The 13,317-nt window shown below is 41.7% G+C and overlaps 1 long non-coding RNA gene across 1 annotated transcript; it reads left to right on the top strand.

The window, feature by feature from the left end:
* The first annotated feature begins 8,401 nt into the window (after positions 1-8,401).
* LOC148103545 (uncharacterized) lies at positions 8,402-12,995 on the top strand. The gene is made up of 3 exons (XR_015718592.1): positions 8,402-8,712; positions 10,517-10,610; positions 11,027-12,995. It is a non-coding gene; the product is annotated as an uncharacterized LOC148103545 (long non-coding RNA).
* The last annotated feature ends 322 nt before the right edge of the window (positions 12,996-13,317 follow it).

Raw genomic sequence — 13,317 nt, 5'->3', positions numbered from 1 at the left:
ATTATGTTATTTGTATGTCTATGGGGATATATTCTGTGTAGGTCTTTAGTGCTAATGTTTTAGCCGTTGGCTGTAATGTTAGCTAGTTCATGGCTATAGGAGTCTGGGTCAGTTGTAACAGCAACAGTCTGGGTTAGTTGTAACAATAATGCAGATGTTACAACTTACCACACTATTACTTTAACTTATATTAAACAAGTTGGGGCAACGACATCAGCAGAGAGAGGTTCACTGGTCGCTTTTGTATATGCGGTTAATGCCATTGGCAACACAATTCCTCCACTGTTTGTGTTCCCACACATACATTATGCAGACCACTGTGTCAGAGATGGACCAGTAGGAAGTATTGGTAGTGGAAATAAATCAGGATGGGTGCAAGAAACAGATTTCCTCATCTTTCTGAAGCACTTTGCAAACCACACCAAGGTAAGCCATGATAAAAAGTAATGGAATTGCAATGCTGGTGAACAACTACATTTTTTCAGCTTCATTGTTATGTTCAAAATTGGTGCAAGAGTTGTAGGTTATAATGCCCACTGAGCCAATGAGGCCAAACTCAAGGAAGACCAACCAAAATTAATGAAATATTCAGTTGCAGAAAATTCCATAATTTGTCTTTTTTGGGGGTGTGGAATATGTTCAAAAGCTAGATTTCTGCATTCTGTCACACACACACATAGCTACATAAATGGCTCTAAGTGCATTCATGTGTTGAATAAACAAAGATTACATGTTAAGATTTTGTCAGTACGCTTATTTCATTGTGTTACATTTCACCCCAGGATATGTCACAACTAACCCAGACTATGGGGTTAATTGTAACATTTCACTCTTTGTGTTTGAGACCATACCATGCAATGGGTAATTGTGCTGCAGAGAAAATAGCTGCACTATTTAATAGCAGAGACATGTAAATACTTTGCATTACATTTTGAATCCACTACCTTAAAAGAGCTCCAATTTACAGACAGAAATGTCAAAAATGTTACAACTCTCCCCGGTCTCCCCTACATCCAAAAACTAACATTCACTTTCTGGCATTACTTGCTGCCAGGGAAAGAGTGTCCTCTCTGTTAGCAGCCCAAACTAAAGCAGCTCTAACATCTAACAGCGGGTAAGAAATAAATCAATAAGATTTTAAAATCAAACTCACCTGCACAGGTAAATCCAAGGAGGGAGACAGACAGTAAAGTCCAGCAGAGCGACGGAGATGTTACAGGAAGCATGTTTCATGAGCTTCTGTCTAAAGCGTGTTGAGCGGAGTTATTTTTAATGACGTGCTGCCTTTGAGTGCAATTTGAAAATTCACCTCCGCCTAAAACAATAACCCACAATAACCCACCCCACCCCCACGTTTAGTAAAATGTAAATCAGCCTATATTAATAGGCTGATTTACATGATAAGATTGTGATTCAAGCACTTTCTCTGCTTTTTTCCCCATAACCACAGTTAGGTTAGGTTTAGGGTGTTTCGTGCTGTAACAGCCTGCTAATAATAGGAAATACATAAAAAATATTCTTGAGGCAATGCTCATGTTGTTTATCACTTTAGTTTTATAAAACATGAAAATATGTCAAAAGTTCCTGGCGACATGTCAAATAACATAATCATAAGCATCTTTTAGAATATCGCTTTCTGATTTTATGGGGCGGACTTAAAGACACCTTAGGAATTTGAAACCACAAGCGAAGCGAGACGTCAGCGATCACAACAAGACAAGAAATGTAGTGATGTGACGTTCTGTATCGATGCACTTAAACTCATGTGCATGTTTGCATGTTGAGCGGAGTTATGTGCATGTTTGCACATGAGATTTCCGGGAAAGGTAACTCATGTGCAAACAGCTTGAATATGCTAATGACTCAAAGCTTGTATAGGTGACGGTTAAACGAGCGCACGCGTGACAGCAGGGAATATCGCCTCAGATTTTGGTCTGACATGCTGTAACATTTCTAAAGTAACCAAAGATATAGAAAATATTAAATAACTTAACATTTTTAGATTGTTTTACAGGTGTAGAGTGGCTCGAATCAATAAAGACGTTTAGTATGAGTGAATCTCAAACCTGTGAAACACGTGATGTCACACCAAGCTATTCCCACAAAGTTGGGAGCATGAAATGTCCAGAATGTCTCAGTATGCTGAAGCATTAAGAGTTCCTTTCACTTGCACAGTTCACTCTTGAAAAACAACCTCACACGATATTCTCCTCACACACACACACAAACCCTGCCTGCTAAAGGGTTGGAGCTTTTAACTTTCCTGGGAGCTGAATGTCTTTTTTTGTCTGCTTTGCGTGTTGCAAATGACCACATGAGCAAATTAAACAACAACAAACACAAAAAAACAAAACGACAGTATCCCTTTAAAACGGTGTGTGGTAGTTATTGTGTTTATAAATTGGATGATTGTAATCAAATTGTATTACGTGCAAAAAGTAAAGAAAAAGAGGAAGAACTCTTCTGTTTAAACTGCTTCCCAGCTGACACTGAAACAAAGAAGGATCCTTCATCTTGTGTTGGCTTCACACCTCAGTGCAATAAGTTTGTTTTATGTGTATATTCTTCATTTATTCTTGCATATTATATTTATGTATGTTATATTTAGGAGGCACTGAGTATTCAGGGTGAAGACAGATGATGATGTACTGAAATTAATTTGGTGTTAAACATCTTCATTACTAAAGATTTCATTATCCCAGATACATTTCTGAGAGCTTCAGGAAATGACTGAGTGGTTTTCATTTAAGTGTAACAGGTAGCAGACTGAAACGCCCTGTGTGTTATCAGAAGAAGTGCCAAAATAAGATAAAGTAAGCTCAGGTTACAACAAGTATTTATTGCACAGGGAACAAACACTGATTTTTTCCTGTTATCTGATGTTCATTCTTGGAGGTGAAATCAAAAGTTTACATCTTTAAGATTATTTCAGAGATAAAAACACGAAGGGACTGAAAACTTGTACAACTCAGGGAAAATGGATTCATTCATTCATTCTGAGTTCATGAGAATGCATCGATTTTGAGGAATACATAATTACATCCTGATCATTGTGTATATTTATGAGTAAAATGTTCCTTTATTCCATGAAATTAACCTAAAAAAAATACTGGCTGCACCTTTAAACTCTTACAGTACTCTGACAGCTTCTTCATTTAACAAAACATTTCTAGATCTATATCTCTGAGGGTGAAACATAGAAGTGAAGGTAACACTAACTGCATTTCAGTGACAGATTCAGATCTAATCAGAACAATGAAAGTGAAACTAACCAGTCGCAACAGTTTTTTTATGAAACACTAAACACTTTTTATGAAACCTCTTCTTCTCCTCAAGCAGAAGAGGAGAGCCTTCAAATCTAGAGACAAGGAGGAGCTGAAAAGGGAGCAGAGAGAGCTGAGGGGACAGATAAGGAATGGGAAGGACAGCTACAGGCAGAAGATGGAGAACCAGCTTCAGCAAAATAACGTTGGTGAAGTCTGGAGAGGCCTCAGAACCATCTCAGGCCACAAACATCAGAACTCTCTGCCTGGGAGGGATGTGAGGTGGGCAAATGAACTGAATCATTTCTTCAACAGATTTGATTCATCCATGAGGCAGTCTCCAACATCGGCTGCAGACTCACCCACCCCCACTGTTGCTGTTCCACCTCTGACACCCTAGACCAGGGGTGTCGAACTCCAGGCCTCGAGGGCCGGTGTCCTGCAGGTTTTAGATATCACCGTGGGTCAACACACCTGAATGAAATGATTTAGTTCTGGAGAACTTCAAGACATGTTGAAGAGGTCATTTAGCCATTTAAATCAGCTGTGTTGGATCAAGGACACATCTAAAACCTGCAGGACACCGGCCCTCGAGGCCTGGAGTTCGACACCTGTGCCCTAGACACTCCTATCACCTGATGAAGACCCTGGAGCGGCTGGTCCTGGCTTAGCTTCGTTGCTTTGTAAGCTCATCACTGGACCCACTTCAGTTTGCCTACCAGCCTGGCATTGAAGCGGATGATGCTGTCATTCACCTCCTACATCGTTCCCTCGCGCACCTGGAGACCGCTGGGAGCACTGTGAGAATCATGTTCTTTGATTTCTCCAGTGCCTTCAACACCAATCTTCCCACAGTCCTGAAGGACAAGCTGGAGAACTCAGGAGTGGACCATCACCTCACTACATGGATACTGGACTACATCACAGACCGTCCACAGTATATGAGAACTCAGTCAGGGCTGTGTGTCGGACAGGGTCGTCTGCAGTACGGTGGCCCCACAGGGAACGGTTCTGGCTCTGTTCCTCTTCACCATCTACACTGCAGACTTCTCCCACAACTCCACCCACTGCTTCCTGCAGAAGTTGTCTGATGACTCTGCAACAGTCAGCCTCATCACTGATGGGGACGACAAGGAGTACAGAGGACTGACTCAAGACTTTGTGGACTGGTGCCAGCTGAACTACCTCCAGATCAATGCCAGTAAAACCAAGGAGCTGGTGGTAGACTTCTGCAGGCACTAAACATCCTCCACTGCAACCACTGAACATCCAAGGTATGGACATTGAGGCTGTGGACAGCTACAGGTACCTTGGTGTTCATCTGAACAACAGACTGGACTGGACGCATAACTCAGACGCCCTCTACAGGAAAGGGCAGAGCAGGCTGTACCTGCTGCGGAGTCTCAGGTCTTCAGGAGTGGGCCCTCCACTCCTGAAGACCTTCTATGACTCTGTGGTGGCCTCAGCCATCTTTCACAGTGTGGTCTGCTGGGGCGGCAACATGTCTGCTGAGGACAGGAAGAGACTGAGCAGGCTGATCCGAAGGGCCAGCTCTGTTCTAGGATGCCCTCTGGACCCAGTGGAGGTGGTGAGTGACAGGAGAATGGCGGCTAAGCTGTCATCCCTGTTGGACAACATCTCCCACCCCATGCAGGAGACTGACAGCACTGAGCAGCTCCTTCAGTGGCTGCGGCACCCACGGTGTGGGACGGAGAGATTTCGCAGGTCTTTCCTCCCCATTGCTGTCAGACTCCACAATAAAGACTTCAACTGATCAAACACACACATCCACAAATGTGCAATAAGACTGCTATATGTGCAATTCTTCTTCTGACGAAGTTGTACTTTTGTATTTTCCTACTCAGTTGTATATAGTATTTGTATTTCTATTTTATTCTATTGTATATATTATTCTATTCTATTCTATTGTATATATTATTCTATTCTATTTTATTCTATTGTATATAGTATTTTATTTTATTCTATTGTATTTTATTGCATTCCAGTGTTTTCTAATTTCTGCTACATAACTTTGCACTTTTGCTGTAACAAAACAAATTTCCTACCTGTGGGACTAATAAAGGTCATCTTATCTTATCTTAAACATGACGTCTTCTCAGAATCATCCACATGCAACTGAACTGCTTTCAAGTCATGTTAAGGTGTGTGTGTGTTTACTCTGTGTGGGTGTGTCCAGGCAGGTGAATGTTTCATGACTGTGAAAAACGTTCTCGATCATATCTTATCTACAACAGACTGAACTGCATTCGAGTTATGTAAAGTTGTAGCTAATGTGTGTGTTTCTCTTAATTCTCCACCACATTCAGACACATGTCCTGGCTGTTAACACTCTGGTTTTATTAAACATTTAAGGAGCAGAATAAATCTCATAAATATTAGAAATCCATAAATAAATGTTTGTCCAGTTGATAAGAGCAGTCGTATAGTCTTTGAATCTGACCTTTTGACCTCCAGCGGGGACTTCTGCTGTTTCACTTGTATTGATCATCTTAAAACAGCGCTGTAGTGGTTAATGTATTTGCCTCACATGTGACAGGTTACTGATTAAACAATCATTTAAAACAACCAGTGAAATCTGGATTAATCTCCTGAATCCCAAACAGACCTGAAGCAATCAGGAAATGCAGAGTAAACACACAGACGACACTGGATAAACACACACACACCTACTGTGTTTCATTTCTGAGGCTTCAGTGAACAGCAGATGATCAGCTGAAGGTCCAGATAAATCTCTCAGGTCCTGTTTCAGGAGTTTGCTGAATTTCTTCCCATTTCTTAAGGACATGACTTTCACATGCTGCCTCATCTGTGGGTTTCTTTGTTTGTTTTTTCGTTTAAACTTGTCCTGTGGCCAGCTTTGCTCGGGTGGTACAGGCAGCAGTGCTTTGATTCCTGGCTTCTATAGTTTTAAAGGACAAGATACTAAGAAGAGATAATAAGAAGAGAAGTGATTCCTTTATTGTCACTATACAGTTGCTGTACAATGAGATACAGAGCATCTCCGACCCAGTGCAAACATGTGTGTGTGTGTGTGTGTGTGTGTGTGTGTGGGGGGGGGGGGGGGGGGGGGGGGGGGTTCTTTTAACATATGAACAGTATTAACAGGAACAAATATAAAAACTGTACAAATATACAATCTGGTGTAACAACAGTAAATAAATAGTGTTTTGTATATATAGTTTGGGTTATTGCACAGTGGTGTAACTGTTATTGGTGCATGTGTGAGTTCAGGGTGGTTATGGCTTTAGGGAAGAAACTGTCTGAATCTGTGGGTTTTTGTACTGATGCACCTGTAGCACTTCCCTGAGGAAGCAGGCTGAACATGTTGGGAAAACCCGAATGCTTTTGTCCACAGTCACAATTGCAATAGAGAACTTGATATAGTCCAGTACTGATCCTGTGAAAGGTTTTAGCTCCTGGAGTTCAAATATGTCTCAGTCTGTCTGTGTGAAGCAGTCCTGTAGTTTTCAGGTTGTAACAGTCTTTGTGGTGGGCACTGCGTCTGAGGGGGGAGTGGGCTGGGGAGAGCAGAAGAGTAAACGTGATGTAGAGTGATCTCTCCCCTGGTTGGACATTTCACATGCTGATGGATCTTTGGGAGTAGTCTTCATGCTGGCCTTATTAAAATCACCTGCAATTACGTGAACACCGTCCCGCTGCTGTTCGTTAATGGTGTTCAGTAGCATAGAGAGCTCCGTGTTTACTGATAGAAACCGATAGTGCAAAAAGAAATGAGAAGGATGTACAAACTAAGCAACTAAACAAAAGAAAAGAGTGCTGAGACGGAGAGCTGTAAGCTGCTGCAACAGTGTGCGCCGCCATGTTGAGTGGTGTAGTAACAAAGTGCTCTGAGGGTCCAAACAGTAAAAAGGCTGCATCAGTACCATGTAAGACTTGATGTTGTACAAAGCTGCTGTTTTCATCCTCCTGACACTCTGATCTCAGAACAGATGTCAGCTGGTTCATCAGAAGGAAGATGATTGGATGAATTTCTGTTTGGCAGTTTTGAAGCGATCACGAGAGCAACAAGGAGGACAAGAAGTAACAAACCAGAAGCTACCAGCCCATAATGTCTGTTGACTTTATCCTGCTTCCCTCCATCCTCCTTCTCTCCTCCAGCCTCCTTCCCTCCATCCTTCTTCCCTCCATCCTCTGTGTGTCCTCCTGTGTGACCTGCAGGTGAGAAACAGGTGTGAGGTGTCAGCTGTCAGGTAGGTGATGAGTGAAGAACAGAACAGAATCCATTTCCTCTTCAAACTGCTGTCAGACATCATCTACTGCACTCTGATCACATCACTCAGACCAGCTGCTTTCTACAAAGTCTCATCAACAACATCTTTAGAAACAAACATCAACAACCAGGAAGCAGTTTCAGCTCAGATCACACACACTCAACTCTACTCACTCACCTGGAGGATCAACAACACTCAGGTAGATGTTGCTGATGGATTTCCATGAGCCTGTTCCTTTCATGTAGACCTTACACTCGTATGTTCCATTATCAGCAGTCAACACATTGTTCACAATCAAAGACACATCTCCGTCCTTCATCAGTGTCTCCTGCAGATTCACCCGGTTCCTAAAAGATGGATGCTGGTTTTCTGACGCAAAGTGCCCATTCCGATACAAAAGGACATATTCTTCTCCCAGGCCAAATTTATTCCACTCTACAGCTGTGTAAGTGTCGTTGTTTGGAACTAGACATGTCAGAATGGTCCTCTGTTTGGACACAGCTGTGATGTTTTCCTGGACTGAAAGAGGAAACGACACAGATTAGAGAGGTTAAAGGTTTAAATGATGAATCAAAATTGTACATTTTTGAAGCCATCTGTGAAACACGATGGAGGCTCTGTTAGTTTTTGGAGTTGCGTGTCAGTCAGTGTTGTTGATCTTGTCTGAATAAATGAAATTATGAACACAGAGAAGTGCCATCAGATTTTGATCCACCATGAAAGAATCTGATCGGTAACATCATCATTTTTCAGGCAATGATCCTGATCTTAATAGAAAAACACACGAGGGGTCCGTGACTGATACCCACACGGCTTCAGCATTAATGATCATTTACATGTAAATGTGAAGCGATTGAGACAGTTTCCTCCTGCTCACTGGGACAGGAAGTACAACCCTTTTTTAAGACTAGCAGGAAAACCTCGGGCTCGTTTGTGACAGCGTTGCGTTTACTCGCTCCTTCTTTTGGCGGATTTTCTCGTTTATAAAGTTTCGTTTTACCTCCGTCCTTAAAGAGATGGTAGAAACAACTTCCGAGCGCAAACTCTGCATTGTTAGAAAGTTTAACGAGGATATCCAGACGACTTAGAAGAAGTAGGACCGGGAGAGGACCAGGCCTCTGCTCTGCTTTAGAAGGTTCCGGAAAACCCCGCCCCCTTCTCTGACGTCACATTTCCCCCGTGCGAGACTTTTCAGAGTAAGTACAACACTGAGCGAACATCAGCACAAATGTGGAGTTTGTTTCACACATTTGTGTCCTGCTCACAGTGACAGCAGGCTGCTATTAATCCAGTAGGAAATTTGCATTTAACACATTCAGTCAGTGAAGCAGCGAGCAGCCACCAGTCCAGCGCCCCGGGAGCAGTGTGTACATACGTACCTTACTCAGGGATACCTCAGGGTCGGTGAAGCCCCGACCTTCCGATCATAGCACAATCACCCCACTGATCTATCTCTGCCACCTCAGTGTGTTGTCAGTGTGTAGCTACCGTGTAAAAAACAAACAAACAGTTGAACTCACTCGAAGAGACAGCCGAGAGAAGGCAGGTGAAAATCACAGAGCAGCAGGCTGATGTCAGGTCCATTACTCGTAGTTTTGTGGATGCTGAGATCGGAGTGTTTTTAAAGTTCGCGGGAAAAGTTTCTGAAAATTTGACTGGAAAATTGTTGCCAAAGGCGGAACTAGTCTACAGATCTGTTAAATGCTGCTGTTAAAATCCTTAAAACAATTCATATAAATGAACTTTGGCGGGGACCGCCCCAACCCTTCAGCCTATCAGATGCCATTACGTAATTTCCGGAATTTGCCAGATATCAACGCGGGAATTTAAAAGAGACTTGTTTAAATAGGTCTATATATCTCTCATGAACGATATCCACTTATTTTGAGCCAGAAAGAATATTTCTGTCACTAGAATAGAACTGCAATCAGTTATATTTGTTTATATATATATATATATATATATATATATATATGTGTATATATATATATATATATATATATATATATATATATATATGTCATTAATATTAACATGTCCTTTTAAAATGAGATGTGGCCAAGAAGTTTGAAGAAATATAACATCACAGTTGTATGAGGATATTTAAGTCACCACAAAGGACTGAATTAATTACAATGTGCTACAATTACACAGTGTTATCAAGATACTTCAACAACAGCTCATTTCTTTATTTTATTTATAACTCATTCATAAATCCTGTTCACTACAGTCTGTTTAACAATATAACTATTAGAGAAAAACACAGAAACATCAGAAATCACTGTTTGGTCCAACACACACATTTCTGGATTTCTTATTAACTCTTTCAGTCTAAATGTTCATTCTAATATAGATCCTCAGTTTGAATCAGTGAAGTAGAACATGAGCAGAGGAAAACAACAGGAAACAGAGGAAAACAAATATGTTTTATATGTACAGTCAGGGTTAAAGTGGAATCAGCAGGTGGGGAACCTTAAAAGTGTTTGTAGTGGCTCAGCACAGGAAAATAATCAGAGTTGTTTCTAATGTGAGCTTCAGGTTTTCATTGTCCAGGCTGTGATCAGCTGACCTGCTGCTCTTTGTGGATGTACACAACTGAATTCAACCAGATGTGAGCAGATGTTTCACGAGCTATCCTGCCATAGTGTCTTCACACAGTGTTGTTTATAGTGTGTTTATACCAGACAGCAAACAGGTGGAGTAAAAGTAGAATTCAGTGAATGAATCCAAGCATCATGTAAATGAATCTCAGCTACAACATTGACCCTGAGCTCCACAGGACTGATGTGTGAAGCTCATTTCTCACCACAGTGTGTAACGTTAGAAAGAGTCTTGGTTTTGGACCTTGTAGTAAAATGTGAGCTGCTGAAAAGTTTCTAAGAAAGATGTTTGTGATGCTACGACTCTTCTTTATATCACATGTGTGGCAGCACTGCTAACAGCTGTTCTACCTGCAAAAACCTGCACTGGTTTATTTATCTTTCTGTGTTTCATGTGCAGCGAGCGATCAGCTGCAGTCTGCTCAGCAGTGAGAAAAGAAGACGTCAGATGATGGACGGATCATCGTCAAAGAGAAGAAAAACAAAGACGAGAGGTTCGGCTGCTCTTCTTTTACTACAAACATCATAAATCCCTGAACATAACCCCCCTGTGCACAGGTGGGGTTAGACAGGGGCCAGTAGAGAACGATGCAGAGAGAGGATGGAGATGATGAGGAGCTGAGGAGCAGGATGACAGAGAGACAGAGGAGTTAGTTGGAGAGGATGCAGAGAGGGACAGTCCTGAGAGTGAGGAGGAAGACGAGCTGTGAGGGAGAGGAAGAGGGACAACCAGCGGTTTGTGATGTTGAACAGACCCGTGTGTCTGAGAGTGTCGCGTCATTACAATTCATACAGTCATTGTAACTGACAGTAATGAACAATAATGACAGAATAAAGTAAGAAGTTAACACTGATCAGTTATTGTCCTCAGTTACAGCCTCATGTTTACTCTGCATTCATCTCTTATCAGACGTGCAAAGATGATCCACCAGTGCTGCCCAGTTTGAGGACATTTCCAGTCACATTAATGGGGGACAGGAGACGCAGCTTCCGTCAAAGCTGGTATGAAAGTCATCGTTGGATTCTCTGTAATTATGGACTCTGCCTGTTTCAGGCCACCAAATATGTCAGACGTGGATTTTAAACATTGTGCACATGTACAGTATGTGAAACCTTTACTTTGAAATTCATTTGGAAATTTTTTTGATTTTATGTTAGTGCCTAAAATATTTTCAATTAATATAGAAAACAATGAAATATTGCCCTCCTTGTTTTGTTTGGTGACCCTGGGTGTGGGAGGTGGAATACTCTACAGCAATACTGAGACTGAAGTAAAGGTATGAGGAAGAGCAGTATGTGAAACTTTTACTTTGAAATTTATTTATTTTTTTGATCTCTATGATAAATGAGTGAAAATAACTTAACTTAATATATTAAACATTCAAATATTGCCCTCTTTAGATATTAGCCTGCGGTTAGTTTGGTCTGGATCTGCCACTGCCCCGTGATAATCGAGGAATACTGAGACTGAAGTAAAAGTATAAGGAAGAGGGAAAAAAATTAACACTTCTCTTTTTACTGTTTGAGGATGGAGGAATTTTCATCATCCTCACACTGCAGGAAGTGTCAGCAGACAGTCAGATTCATGATTTCATGTTTTTAATCTTGTGGTTAAAACGTGTCAAACACAAAGCTGCACGTCTCTGGATGTTGTGATCTGAAACTTTGTCATTTTCTACAAATGCATCAGCAGAAAATTTCAGTTACTTCACCCACAATAAAGACATCACACAGGTTAACTTCAGCCACAAACTAAAAGCAGGAGGAACAATTTCACTTTCACAACTGTGTTTGTAACACGCAGACACTAAAGCGGTCGTGCCAGAATGTCCTGCTAAAAAGAAAGATTCTTTAAAATACAAGGGGGAGCAAGCGAGTCAGATACCAAGGGCACAGAGATGAAGCAGGTCTGATCAGAAACAGGTCATTTCCCGGCCAGAAAACACAAATAAAAACACCCTTAAAACGTAGGTAATAAAATGTTGTCAGTCTACTAAAACTAAACGAAACCATTCTAAAACCTGTAAAACTACCATTTTCTACATTCACTAAAACCCCCTGATATAATTATGCCACATGTTCAATATGGGTCCACCAGCAGTCCAGGAAATCCTTCTTTAGAGCAGAGCCCACGTCAGCCTCGTCTTCGGCAGACGAGGAGGAGCCTCCTATCTTCTTGTGCTTCCACAGGCTCATCACATCCCTGCCCAGCTTGTGTTCTGCATCCGAGTCCATCCTGCGATGCCTCCACAGCTCCCCTTGCGTCGGCGTCCTGTAAAATAACAAATAGGGGCCAGAACAATGGTCCCAGAAGCGGCCCTGGCTTATAGCCATGGTGACCCTCTCCCAACCCACTGCACCCAGTAAACAACAGTGGAGACCTTACAAATGCAGGCAGAGATATACCTCTGCCCTGCTGCCAATCACACGTGTTGTCTCCTACTGGCGCCATTCCTTGCTGTCAGGACTGGGTCGCCTCCTTCAGTGCTCAGCTAGCCTGCTTTTAAAAGGTTTTTACACAGCTGATAGGCCACCTCTGGACACACCCAGGCCTCAGCAGGTGGTCCCTATCAGCTAATTTATCCCATGTGCAGCCAGTCCACAGTGGATTAGAAGAATATTATGCAACATCACTAAAACACGCAATATAAATATCAGGATAAAACCATGCAAATAAAATCAACACTATGTACCAATACACTGTATGGTCCAAAACAACAAAACATAAAAACACAGTTTTCCACTGTGTGACATGTTTATGTAAAACGTGTTTGAGTTCTTCTGAGCAGACTGGTGATTTTAAAGGAACTGACTGTAAATGCATCACAGACGCATCTGTTTACATTAAAGTGCCCCCTGGTTGTGGTCATTTGAATAAAGTCTGATTTTTAATGAGAAGCTGATTAAACAGAGAAACTGAGTCTGAGCACCAGGTAAGTGCAGTGTGACTGTACCAAGATTACCCAGATGTTTTCACTGACACTGAATACCACAAAATATATGACCACAGATTTGTGTTTACAGTTTTTAAAATGTAATTATAGTAATATACACTGACTGGCCACTTTATTAAGTACACCTTCCCAGTATTGATTTTTGGTCTTTTTGCCTCCAGAAGTGTTTTAATGCTTCACAGCAGAGATTCAACAAGGTGCTGCAAACATTCCTCTGAGACTTTGGTTCATGTTGACGTGAGAGCAT

Source organism: Neolamprologus brichardi, chromosome 3 (assembly GCF_056152115.1).
Source record: "Neolamprologus brichardi isolate AB-2024 chromosome 3, ASM5615211v1, whole genome shotgun sequence".
Classification (NCBI taxonomy): domain Eukaryota; kingdom Metazoa; phylum Chordata; class Actinopteri; order Cichliformes; family Cichlidae; genus Neolamprologus; species Neolamprologus brichardi.
The sequence above is the reverse complement of the archived record's forward strand: the minus strand, read 5'-3'. Positions and strand labels throughout refer to the sequence as shown.